Here is a 13,485-nt window from a genome sequence, read left to right on the forward strand (position 1 = left end):
TCTTCACCTCACCCCTAACCTCACCTGCACACTCATTCAGTCTTGCCCTCCTAGAAGTCAGTTCAAGAAACAGTTAGACTTGCAAAAATTCCTCTGATTATTTCTATTTATGGGTGTTTCCTTGCATTTTTGGTATGTTTTTCCTTTGTTCACTCATTTGTTATAAATCTACATCTCTCCTTTTTCCCCAGAAGAATAAGAAACAATTTATAAGGAAAAATTAAAGTACATCAAGATAGTATAAAGTAGACATAAGTGGGGGGAAAAAAAGAAAAAGGGAAGGGAAGGGCCACCACTAACAAAGCCTGAATCTAACACCACAATGCGTTGCATATAGCCCATGCAGTGGCAGACAGTAGGGCCTGAAATGGCTCTGGGTTGCCCAGCAGTTCCTTCATAAAGAAAAAAAATTTACAGCGCCTCTAAGATAAAATGTGAACTAATCATCAGAAGAACAACTAGTCATGCTTCTAAGAAGTTAGAGTGTAGTGTAGTGGTGAGTGAGGGAGGTGGGGAGGGGGAGAGGTGTGTACGTCAATGCCTTTACTCCAGGTGGCTCTCAACACTGGTGCACGTTGGGGTACCGGAAAAGCCTTCAAAAAACACTATTTGGGGCCCCACCTCAAACCAGCTAAAGGGGAATCTCTCAGAGTGGGATCGGGAAGCCCTATTATAATAATTTCCCCTGATGATATGCAGCCTGGGTCAAAAGACACTGATTTAAAAGAACGAATAGTCTGTGAATCTAGCAGGCACTCCTCCAGCTGAACTTCTAGAAGTCTTTTGATGATGACTTCATTGGAAGAGTTATATACAGATCAAGCTCTTTTACTTGATTCTTACTCCTCAACAGGAACAGGATCCTTTTGTTTTAGTATTTTCAAGTGTACAATATGATGATTTGATAATACATACATTCTGAAATGATTACCACAGTCAAGTTAATTAACATATCCATCATCTCACATAGTTATATACATTAGCGAAGCTATGGAAACAGCATGTGTGTCTGTTGACTGATGAATGGACAAAGAAAATGTGTTATATATATGTGTGTAATATATACATATATACACACAATGGAATATTATTTAGCCATAAAAGAGGGGGAATCCTGCCATTTGTAACAACATGAATGAAACTGGAGGGCATTATACAATAAAATAAACCAGACAGAGAAAGACATATACTGTATGGTATTGCTTATATGTAGAATTCCCCCAAAAAATCAGATTCATAGAAACAGAGAATAGAATGGTGGTTACCAAGAGCTGGAGCAGGAAAAGGGGAGATGTTGGTCTAAGTGGTCAAAGGGTACAAATTTCTAGTCCTAAAATGAATAAGTTTTGAGGATCTGACATGCAGTATGGTGACTCTAGTTTAACATTGTATTGTATACTTGAAATTTGCTAAAAGAGTAGTTTTTTAGCATTCTCACCAAAAAAAAGAAACAATGTATTAACCATTTTATATCCCCAGCAATGTGCACAGTGCCTAACACATAATAAAAGTGGATTAATTATACATATTTTATCTCTCTCTCTCTCTCTCTCTCTCTCTCTATATATATATATATTACTATCGATTGAATTTTTGTGTCCCCCTCACCTAATTCTTATGTTGCAGCTCTCACCCTATATTGTGGCTATGTTTGGAGATGGGGCCTATAAGTAATTAGGTTCAGTGTGGTCACAGGATGGGGCCCTAATCTGATAGAATTATTGTCCTTATCAGAAGGGACACCAGAGAGTTCACTGTCTTTCTCTCTGTGTACATATAGACTGGGAAAGGTCCATGTGAGGATGCAGTGAGAAGATGGCCATCTGCAAGCCGGGAAGAGAGCTCTCAACTGATATGGAGTCAGCTGAAATCTTGATCTGGAACTCCTAGCTTCCAGAACTACGAGAAAATAAACTTCTGTTATATTTATTTAATCACTCAGTCCCTGGTATTTTGTTATGGCACCCACAGCTAAGATATATATCATATATATGAATTACATGTGTATACATATATATATATATGTATATATAACCCCGTAAACAAACAAAAAAAATGATCAATTGATCAGTTAATACAAATACATAGCTGACTGCCTGTCAACTTATTTTGCCTGAATATTATCCCCTGACCAACCTTTCAGAATAACATATGTATATTATTCAGCGTAATTTTCTGTGTGAGATCATTACCAGCCAGTTCACCTCCTCTGTTCCACGTTTCACTCCAAACACACTGGACAACTGACGCACAATGCAATCTTAGTAAAACTCAGTCTTTGGTCCAAAATATCCTCAGTAACTTTTCCTGTCTTATGTTTACACAGTTATGGAATAGTTACAGAATGTTAGTAAGTGCTCTGTACTATGTAGGTACTTAACAAGGACTAAAAGCTATCACCTTCAGAAATACAACAAAATGAGTTTAAATTTTATATCCTTCTTCTAAAAACATAGCTCTTAACATTTGGATTCATTTAGGAGACCGTTGATAGCAATCTATGGACCAACTCCACAGAAAAAGGCATGTTCACACATGTAACTCTGAGTTTGCACATAATTCGTGGGTTTGCACACCTTCCTCAGGCTGTCATGGCAGGATACCTGCATCCCCTGCCACAGGCCACAGTCCTTCTGGGTGACCCTAGTTACAGTGCTGTCCTTGATGTTCTGGTTATCACTCCCCTCCAGCCACCTCACTCCAGTGCTAACAGCTGTTCTGGCTACACCACCTTTGTCGTTCCCTAAATCCTGCTCACCCTTTTGTAAATAGTTCAGTAAATTCTCTCAGTTTCCTAGTTTAATTGTGCCATCTGGTTCCTGCTGGGGCCCATTAATACAGCCTCCAAGATACATCTGGGGACCCAGAACCATTTGAAAAAATGTAAGAAGCTAAAGTCATTCTATGTGCAGATCTTTCTATTATAATGTGTGGTTTTTTTTTTTTTTTTTTTTTACTGCAAAACAGAAGTTAGTATTTTTCTTCTTAACTGGTAGAGTACTTTAAAAAATATATAACCTTCTATTCAAGACTGTATATTTGTATTTAAAATTCTCCTGGAACGCTTTAGGACTTGTAGCTTGAAAAACAGAATGTTCAACTTACATTTTCTTAGCTGGCTGCTGGGCATCCCGTGTATGATAGAACTGAAAGCTTGAATAAAAGACAGATAAATGGCTTCTACTGCTTGCCTCCAAGCTACATGTTTCGTCATCCTGACATGGAAGGAAATTAAAATTGTCTGACATACTGAGCTTCATAAAGCCACACTGTTCCTCTCCAGGATCCTGTGTGCCTCTAGATGTCTATACCATGAGTAGATTTTTTGGGGGGATTTGATCTACAATCTTCATCTCAGGATTAAAACTTGAACAAACTCAATCCTTAGTTATTAGGGTCTCTCTCTAACCCTTTAAAAAATAAACTATACAACCATTTCATTCATCAGTCCACCTGGACTTTCTCTACCTCTTAATAATCCTAAAATTTTGGCCAGTGGGTCTACCATCCAATGTCTCCTAAGATGAATAACTGAAGATACTTATAATTTGCAAACTGCTTCATTATTTACTTCTTAAGGGTTTTCCTCATTTCTTATTTGCTTTTTTAATCCTTCCAAATAGTTGTTACTCAATATAGAATCAGCTTAACATTTATTTTTCTAAAAACTGAGCAATTTTCACTTGAGAACAAAAGCTCACCATTAAATCACTTTTCCCCCTGAAATTTTAAATGTTATTTAAACATTATTTTTATAAGTATAGTTTAAAAAATCATCAGGCAAACAACCTAAAAACGAGTATCATCTAGTTTGTATAGGATTAGTAAAAAATTACCCTCCAAAAGGCAGTAGTTTAAGATCATGTCCATTTATTTTCTAAATTTCCAAAGTGTTTTAGAAAATCTGTTACTCTCTACAGTAGCTTAGTCATTAACATTGTGAAGCACTGGGTGCATTCCAGAGTTACAGAAATCATTTGAATAATCTGATTTTGGCCCCTCCTCTGTTAGAAAAGGAAGTACAGATCTTTAAAAATCTGGTTTCTTCTTTTTACTTTCATATGAATTTACTTTTTCATCTGAGTTTATGGACATTTGCATTTGTATTTTCTCCTAACATTGTAACCAACAAAAACCAATGATGTGGCAAATAAATGTTACCCATGTCCCACTTACTCTGGGTAAATAATCAGCAGTGGACACCAATTCCACTAGCCAGATCTGTCTCCTACACTGCCTGGTCCTGTCCTCTCCTTTCTTCACCTTGGACTCCAGAGATCCCACCTGTTCTAGAGCTGGTTCCATGATTGATTTAAGGTTGTAATGCCATGGGCTAGCATGCAAGTAATAGAACAAATATAAAGGACCTACTATGCACAAACCACAGTTCTAGACATTGTGGGAAAGCAAGACACAGTCACCTCCTTTAGACAATGGACAGACATTCTACTAAGTTTGAGGCACTAAAACAAAGGTGTGGATAACTACAATTCAGAGATAATTGGATAGACTTGAAAAGAGAGGTGGAAATAAGAGTGTTCTAAGGAGGTATTGGACTTCCCAGGTGGTGCTAGTGGTGAAGAATCTACCTGCCATTGCAGGTAAACATAAGAGATGCGGGTTCATTCCCTGGGTCAGGAAGATTCCCTGGAGGAGGGCACAGCACCCCACTCCAGTGTTTCTGCCTGGAGAATTCCATGGACAGAGGAGCCTGGCAGGCTGCAGTGCATAGGGTCGCACAAAGTCCAACATGACTGAAGCAACTTAGCATGCACACAAGGAGTTATCAGGAAAATGATGGTATAGAGGTAGAAAAATTTGAAAGGGTTTCTTGAACAAGGTAGATATTTGAGATGAACTTTATTTAAGGGCCACAATTCTAAAAGGACTCTAAGGAGGGTGTTGTCATCAGAGGGAAAAAAAATGAAATAAAACAAAGGAGGCAAATACAGGACATATATAAGAATCGTGAAGAATCCTGTTTGGCTTGATCTGGAAAGCTAGCTTGGGGTTCTATTATGTGGGACCCCAGAAGTCGGGGTAAAGAGATTGGATCTTATTCCCAGGCAAAGGGAAGCGACTGAAGCACATAGAGCAGAACCGATCAGTAGTCTGTCAGGATAAGAAGAAGAAGTAAAGTTGAGATAATTAAAAATAACAAAAAACTTCACCAGGTGGAGGTGACCAAGATGTGACTAATTCCCTCCCACAACATTCCAACATTACAGAATGGGTGGAGATGGAGTAAAGATAAGCTCCCCTGTAAAGATGGTCCGCCAGGCTCCTCTGTCCATGGAATGCTCCAGGCAAGAATACTGGAGCAGGTTGCCATTTCCTACTCAGGGGATCTTCCCCATCCAGGGATTAAACCCACGTCTCTTGCATTTCCTGTATTGCAGGCAGATTCTTTACCCATTGAGGCCCCGGGAAGCCCTTAAAGATAAGTTAGGGCTGCCAAAAGACATTATTTTTTTTTGTTAGACTAGGCAGCTCCCCTACTTGTGAAGGTCAGTGCCTTCAAATTTTCACCTAATAAGTTAAATAGCATACATATTTTAGAATAAAAATTCCCTTCTCATGTGAAAATGATGTGTTTCCAAAATCTTTCTCTTGCTAAAAGGCTAAGGAAAGTTCAAACATGACAGAGCCAGAGCAGTAGCTGTGGGAGAGAATGGCATTTAAAGGGCTAATGAGTGAGAGATGTCAGCGGTGATCTCAGTATCCATTTAGATAAAACTTCTTATGGCTTTGTGGCTAATAAAAAATCTTCTTTCCCTCAAAGGATAAATGTAAAGTAAAGACTTGACTCACAGATAGAGAAAGCAAACTAGTGGCTACAGAAGGGGGGGAGGGTGTGTGCAACCTAAGGGTGGGGCAATGGGAGGTGTAAACTGCTGAGTGTAAGACAGGCTCAAGGATGTACTGTACAACGTGGGGAATATAGCCAGTATTTTGTAATAACTGTAAATGGAAAGAAACTTTTTAAAACTGTATAAAAATTTTTTAAAGATTTTAAGAGTAAACCAAATAAAAATGAATAAATAAAATTAGAAAATAAAAGGAGGTTCATCAGTCTGCATCTCTATTTCGGCCCTGTAAACAGGTGAATGTAGGAATGCAGACACAGACACAGAGAACAGACGAGAACACAGTGGGGAAGGAGAGGGTGGGAAGAACTGAGAGAGCAGCACTGACAGATATACACCACCATGTATAAAATCGATAGCTAGCAGGAAGCCAGTGCTCTGTAATGACCTAGAGTGCTGGGATGGGGGTGATGGTGGGGGGAGGCTCTACAGGGAGGGAATACGTGTATACATATAGCTTATTTGTGCTGTTGTACAGCAGAAACTAGCACAGCATTGTAAAGCGATTCTCCTCAAATTAAAAAAAAATAATAATAAAGGCTCAGTGAAATCCTGTCACATGCTGCAACGTGAATGAACCTTGAGGACATGATGCTAAGTGAAATAAGGAGACATGAAGGGACAGGCATCATACCTAGAACAGTCAGACGGTTATGAGAGACTGAGGGAAAGCCTGTACTGGGTACAGAGTTTCAGTTTGGGGTGGTAAAAACAAGTTGTGGAGATGGATACAATAGTTGTGTTGTATTGTATTGACAGCTGTATTGTATTGACAGTTGCTCAACAATGTGGATGTACCTAATGCCTCTGATTTCTATGCTCAAAAAAGGTTAAAATGGTAAATGTTATAGTAGGTACATTTTACTATAATAAAAAAGTAAAAACTTGTTGAGGTCTGCATTGTGGTTTTGATAACAACAAATTCTAACTTACTAATTTTTGGAAAGAAAGTTCATACTATATTGTCTGCTGGTTGACAACCTATCAATATATATGGGCTTCTCTGTTCTACAGGAGGAGTCATGTGGCTCTGAGAAGCTTGCTTGCTGAGTGCGAAATCAGGGCTGGGACTAGGTATGGTGATGGTTACCAGTAGACAGACTATTTTGTTTAATGTTCTCATCTTCAATATAGGAATATATCTGCTAAGGAGGCCTGAATCTTCGGATTAGCCAGTTAGGGCATTCTTCCTCAAAACAGTGTAATCAACCAAGGTTATTTTTCAAAGCACAGTTTATCAGAGTCAGGAATGGAGTAGGAGAATACTAACACATCAATAACTGTCAGAAAGAATGATGAAATCTAAAATACTCAGAGGAGAGACGAGAAGAGTAACATCAGGAAATATTACTACCAGATGAAAGCCAGTGATTTAAAACTGCCTGCATCAACCCAATATGCATTCCCTTTGGTTCAAATGCTTTGGTGTCTCGATGGTAGAAGACCATTTAATAAGGTTATTTGTCTTTTCAGGTTGTCATAACACATATGAGAGTCTCTAGGACTGAAATATGCTACTGGGGAAGGAAAGAAACGGATACGAAATGGGGGAAGATAATCAGATGAAAAATGAAATATTGAGAAGGAAGGGAGACTAGTAAGGAAGGAAGACAGTTGAGAAATAATGTTGTGAGAAGAAGCAAGTCTACTGGGGCTTCTAAGAGACAAAAGAGCTTGTATATCCTCAAGAACTGGAAATACCTACAAAAGCTACATGAAACATTTCTGGAAGAGAATTAAAACATGCTAATAAAAAGGAATAAACTTAAAGCCAGAGTAGGGACCTGAGCAGATACTTAATAACCTGGAGGCTTGGCCTTAAAGTTCATGTAGACACATTTTGAGTGAGGTGTTGGGACTAAGCCTCAAGAGTAAAAAATCTCCCAACCTGAACAGGAGATCCTAGTGAATACAGGCTATCTCTGTCTAGACAACCCGTAGGAAAAAGCATGTAATTCCCTGAGAGATCCAAAATTCATTCTTGATCCTTACTCAGGCTTGGAGTTTAAATTTATATTGCATTCAAGGAAACCCTATTTCAAAATAAAAACAGAAAATTAAGTTATGGAACAGAGATGTCCCTGGCATGAGTAAATGAAAATCAATGTGGGAGAATATAGACCCAGCTAGGTGGCAGGGGATTCTCACAAAATATTCAGCCTCATTGAGTATGAACTCAGGATAAAAATCACACAGTAAGTAACAATTTTTGTGTGAAGCAAAGTCAATGGTCATAAAATACAGGAAAATTATATTCAAGAATTTGAATTACTAGATGAGATATAGAAATTGACTGCCAAGGAGAATATCTTTAAAATTATTAAAGCTATACTAGACATAATTAAAACACAGAAATGAAAAAAGTCAAGACTGCTTCGAATGATGTTGTTGATGATAATAATAATAGCACAGCACTGACCACTTTTCTAAATGCTTGGCAAATATTAATTCATTTAATCCTCACGACAACACTGTTACATTGTATTATGAGGGATTACTATTTTATCATTTTATAGGTGAGAAAACTGGGGCACAGAGAGCTTAAGTGACTTGCTCCAGGTCACAGATATAATAAGAGACAAAGCTGAAGTTTGTACTAAAACATTCTTTATCCAAATGTCTTAGTCCTTTTGGCCTGCTATAACAAAAATACCATAAACTGGCTGACTTATAAGCAACAGAAGGGTATTTCTCTCAGTTTGGAGGCTGAAAAGATCCAAGTTTTGTGCCAGCATACTTATGTCTGGTGAAAAACCATTTTCTGGTTCATAGATGGCCATCTTCTCACTGAAACTTCACATGGAAAAAGGGACAAAGGAACTCTCTGGGGTCTCCTTTACAAGGGCACGAATACCATTCATTTGGGCTCTACCTCTGTCTCAAATGTGTCATAATCGTGTGATTAAGAATGCCACTTTCCTTGTCTGTGTCCTTTGCAGAGAGTCGGGTTTTCTCTCGGTCAAGTCTTTTACAGAGAGTAAAGTCATTTCAAGTGTCCCATTTGTGGGGAGTCTACATTTCACCTCCTTCTCTTTGTACAGACTAAAGGCCCAGGCTTCACTTTCATATGGTTCGTTCTATGTAGTCTCAGCCTGGGCCTCTGGAACAGGGGTCAGCAAACTTTCTTATAAAGGCCTAGATAGCAAGTGGGCTTCCCAGGTAGCATTAGTGGTAAAGAACCTGCATGCCATTGCAAGAGACTTTAAGAGATGCAGGTTCGATCTCTGGATTGAGAAGATCCCCAGGAGGAGAGCACGGCAACCCACTCCAGCATTCTTATCTGGAGAATTCCAAGGACAGAGGAGCCTGGCGGGCTGTGGTTCATAGGGTAGCATAGAGTTGGATGCGATTGAAGTGACTTAGCATTGCACACACACAGATAGTAAGTATTTTACCTTTGCCAGTCATATGATCTCTGTTGAAACTACTCAGTTTTGTTGTAGTACAAAAGGATCACATGGCAAAGGGGCAGAGCAACTCTCTGGGGTCCCTTTTACAAGGGCACGAATACCATTCATTTGGGCTCCACCTTCATGACCTAATCACCTCCTAATATCCCCATTTCCTAAAAGCACCACTTTAAAATGTCATATTAGGCTCATAAGAAATTAGAGAAGTCCTTAAGACAGAGAGAAAGCAAAGAGGAAGCCCACATCACAGAAGTAGATGAATACAAACACAAAATGTGGGGCCGCTCTGGGTCAGGGGTCAGCAAACTACAGTCTGGAAGCCAAAACTGCCTCTCCTGTTTTTGTCAAATTTTCTTGGAACCCAGCCAGGCCCATTGTTTACATGTCTCTGGATCCTTTTGTACTACAACAACAGACTGAGTAGTTTCAATAGAGATCGTATGACTGGCAAAGGCGAAATACTATCTGTGTGCATGCAACGCTAAGTCACTTTAGTCATGTCCAACTCTATACAACCCTATGAACCACAGCCCGCTAGGTTCCTCTGTCCTTGGAATTCTCCAGGACTAGGAGATTTTCAATTTCTCCACAAAGGTTTCCTGACGGTGATCTTCGTCATAGTCTCCACAGAAGTCCTCAGTATTGGCACCCCAATTTCATGTTTTAACTTATATGCCAAGCAGTAGGTCTACTATAAAACTCCCTTTCCTCCTTGACATAAACCTTAGGACCCACCCCAGCTGGTTTACCTTTTCCCTTCCTTTCATTTCTAAGTTCTTACTTATCTCTGGGTATAAAATGGAAAAGGAGGTTAGAGAAGGAATGGAGAAGACATGAGTTGTTCCAATGTCCCCAGAAGCTAAGGCGTTGGATTACAAACATTAGTGAAACTGGTGAGATGTGTCTTGCTCTGAGGTTCTCTCATGTCTACTGCTTTTACTGTATACGTTTTATCTCCTCAAATTCTGAGCATGTTTTAGGAACAGAAGAGATTTTAAACTTTGTCTCTCTACCATGTATATTTATCCTTATCCAGAAGAGATATAGATAAATATTTCTAGGTTGAGTATCCCATACAAAAACAAAGTCATATAGTTAGCCCATCCATCCATTTATTGAGAAAACAAACATTTACTGACTGACCCCTATTCACCCTGAAGCCTGACTAGATGCTGCCTGCTGCGGCAGATGGTTTGTGCAGGCTCTAGAACTCCTGGATTCCCCAGCATTTGATACATAGCCCCCTATAAAATATTCATTATTATAAAAGTAACACAGGCTCATGGTAAATATTAAGACAGTATAAAAGGGTATAAAGGAAAAAGTTTTACTTTCCCAGTCACCATTCTATCGAATTTTACTGTTTCAATTACTCAAAAGAAACAGTTGCTGATAGTTTCTTACATATCCTTCCAGAAATGTGCATTATTCTTTCTACATAAATGAAATCATTCTATATGTAATTTTTGTTGTTGCTCTCCACCCCTCACCTATACAATGCATTTTGGTTCTCTTTTCACATTAGCTCGTGTAATTTTCCTTGCTTTTCTTGTAATACTTTACAAGTATCTTTACAAGAGATATAATTCAAACACTATGTAATTCACTCACTTAAATTAGATAATTCAATGATTTCTAGAATATTCATAGAATTATGCAACCATCACCATAATTCTTGTTCTTTTTTTTAATGGTTACAGAGACTATTTTATCTTATGCATAATTTCAATAAATATTTGTTGAATTGAATTAAACCATAGATTTGGACTAAAAAAGTAGGTTAAAAAAGCAAATTGTCTAGAAACATAAAAATAAAGAAGTTCTGATTCTCCCACTAGTCTTTTAAGTCAATTTATAACTATGTTATATTGATGTGAAACACGGATGAAAATATATTCTCCACACATTATCTGGATCTTTTCTTTCCAGGTAATAGGGTCCTAATCCACATGGACAACTTAATGTTGCACTGTACTGGATTTTCTTTAGTGAATCAATTATTTTTACTTCCAAGTAAAGTTTTACTTCATTTTAGTAAGTTTAAAAATAATATTACCTCTAATAATCTTCCCAAACTAAGCTTAAAACATTTCAATAGTAACAGGACTTTCCCTCCCCCTAGCATTTGTTTTCTGGAGAAGGCAATGGCACCCCACTCCAGTACTCTTGCCTGGAGAATCCCAGGGACGGGGGAGCCTGGTGGGCTGCCATCTATGGGGTTGCACAGAGTCGGACACAACTGAAGCGACTTGGCAGCAGCAGCAGCATTTGTTTTAAATCTATGTGAAGGTAAGCATTTCAGATTAATACAATATTTATAAAATGTCTAAAGAAATGCAAGCAAATTGTTTTTGCAATTGTTTATAAATATTAGGAATTTAAAGCATATGTGGTGCTAAGTAATATTGACATGTTGGGAAAATGTGCAAAGCAGAAGGAAAATAATGCAACTACTCCTTCCCTGCAATTACATTTCCATTTATAAAATAAATTCTCTGAGGGACAAAAAAAGATACTTGGTAATATTAGTAAGGCCTACAGTGACATTAGGAACATACATTTAAATAATTTCAATAAACAAGTCAAGTTAAGCAGTGTAAAATATAGACTCAAATACTCTGGGAGGTAGGAAAGAAAAAGAACACAATCACTTGTCAGAATAAAAGAGGAATTACTGTAGAAAGGGGAAATCATCTTTCTAGAGATTTAAAAAATATGAACAGGATGGATTTGATGCCACATTCCTCCCTAATGATTGAGACTTGATTCTATAAGCGGTCATGGAGATTGTGAATTCTATTATTATAATCCAGTCCCACACTGTGTCTCAAAGTGAAATACTCAGTGTTTCAAAATGTTCAATGTCTAAGTTCCTGAAAAGTTTTCCCCCAGGACCTCTCCAGTACTTGCCAATAATCTATTAAGTGTTCGTCCTCAAATGTATTAGCCAACATACAACCACTTTTCCAAAACAAATTAATCAGATGCCAGAAACAGGCATTTTTTTCTAGAATTTCAGAATTTTCAGATTTTTTTTTTTCTCCTTAGATCAAACTTAATCATTTCTGGGATTTGACTGAGATCTTTAAAAGTCTGTATCTTAGATTTTTCCTCAAAACTTCTCTAGGCAGTTTTGGTCTTAAAAGACCTTCAATTATTCCAGATTTTCTCAAAAATGTCTTTTGTATTCAAAATGTTCATATTTTACCTCTGTGTCCTATGCTTAAAATCAAGCACAGCTAGAGATGGTGTAGCTGCTTTAATGGGGGCAAAATAAAACCCAAGAAAATGCAGTCTCCATAAAAAAATAAATATATGCCAGATGTAGGAAGCCTCACCCTCTTCATGCTTTTTAAAAATAAAAATACTACATAGGGCTTTGGATATGGGAAAATGGGCTGAACTCTTTAAGAAGAGAAAAAGTAATTTTCAGTAGGTCCTTTCATAGAGTCGAAAATACTGCTATGGAAAATAGCACCAATTAATGTGACATGCAAAAAAAAAAAATTAACATAGAAATATTCTCTTCATTCTACTTCTTGGAGAAAAAGAAAGTGATAATTAAGAGGACAGATTATGGAGATGGAGGGATTATCTACTTATCTAAAGAGGGCATGAGACTGAAAAAAACCACTTTTGTGGTTGGTGCATTGAAAAAAGAACAATGTATCAGAGCATCCATAGTAGCAAACAACAAAACCCACTTAAGCTAGTTGGATAGGAAAGAAGTTTATTGGGTTAACCACAAAGTTCATTACTTTTGGATTTCTATAACTTCTTGTGGAACAACTCAAATGAATTTTTTGGCCAATCCAATATTAAGGGTGTTGGATAGTTCCTAGAATTTCTGGGAGGGCCAGAGAAGAGGCTCAACCCTCACTAGGAGACTGCTGCTCTGAAGACTTGCTGCAGCTCTACTAGTTCCCTGTACATATGTCTGCATCACCTGTCCTGACAGCTAGACACTATAAGTATGCTTGCTGCTGCTGCTAAGCCGCTTCAGTCATGTCCAACTCTGTGCGACCCCATAGATGGCAGCCCACCAGGCTCCCCCGTTCCTGAGATTCTCCAGGCAAGAACACTGGAGTGGGTTGCCATTTCCTTCTCCAATGCATGAAAGCGAAAAGTGAAAGTGAAGTTGCTCAGTTGTGTCCGACTCTTAGTGACCCCAAGGACTGCAGCCTACCAGGGTAATGGTGTTAATTAGA

Source organism: Bos mutus, chromosome 2 (genome assembly GCF_027580195.1).
Source record: "Bos mutus isolate GX-2022 chromosome 2, NWIPB_WYAK_1.1, whole genome shotgun sequence".
Classification (NCBI taxonomy): Eukaryota; Metazoa; Chordata; class Mammalia; order Artiodactyla; family Bovidae; genus Bos; species Bos mutus.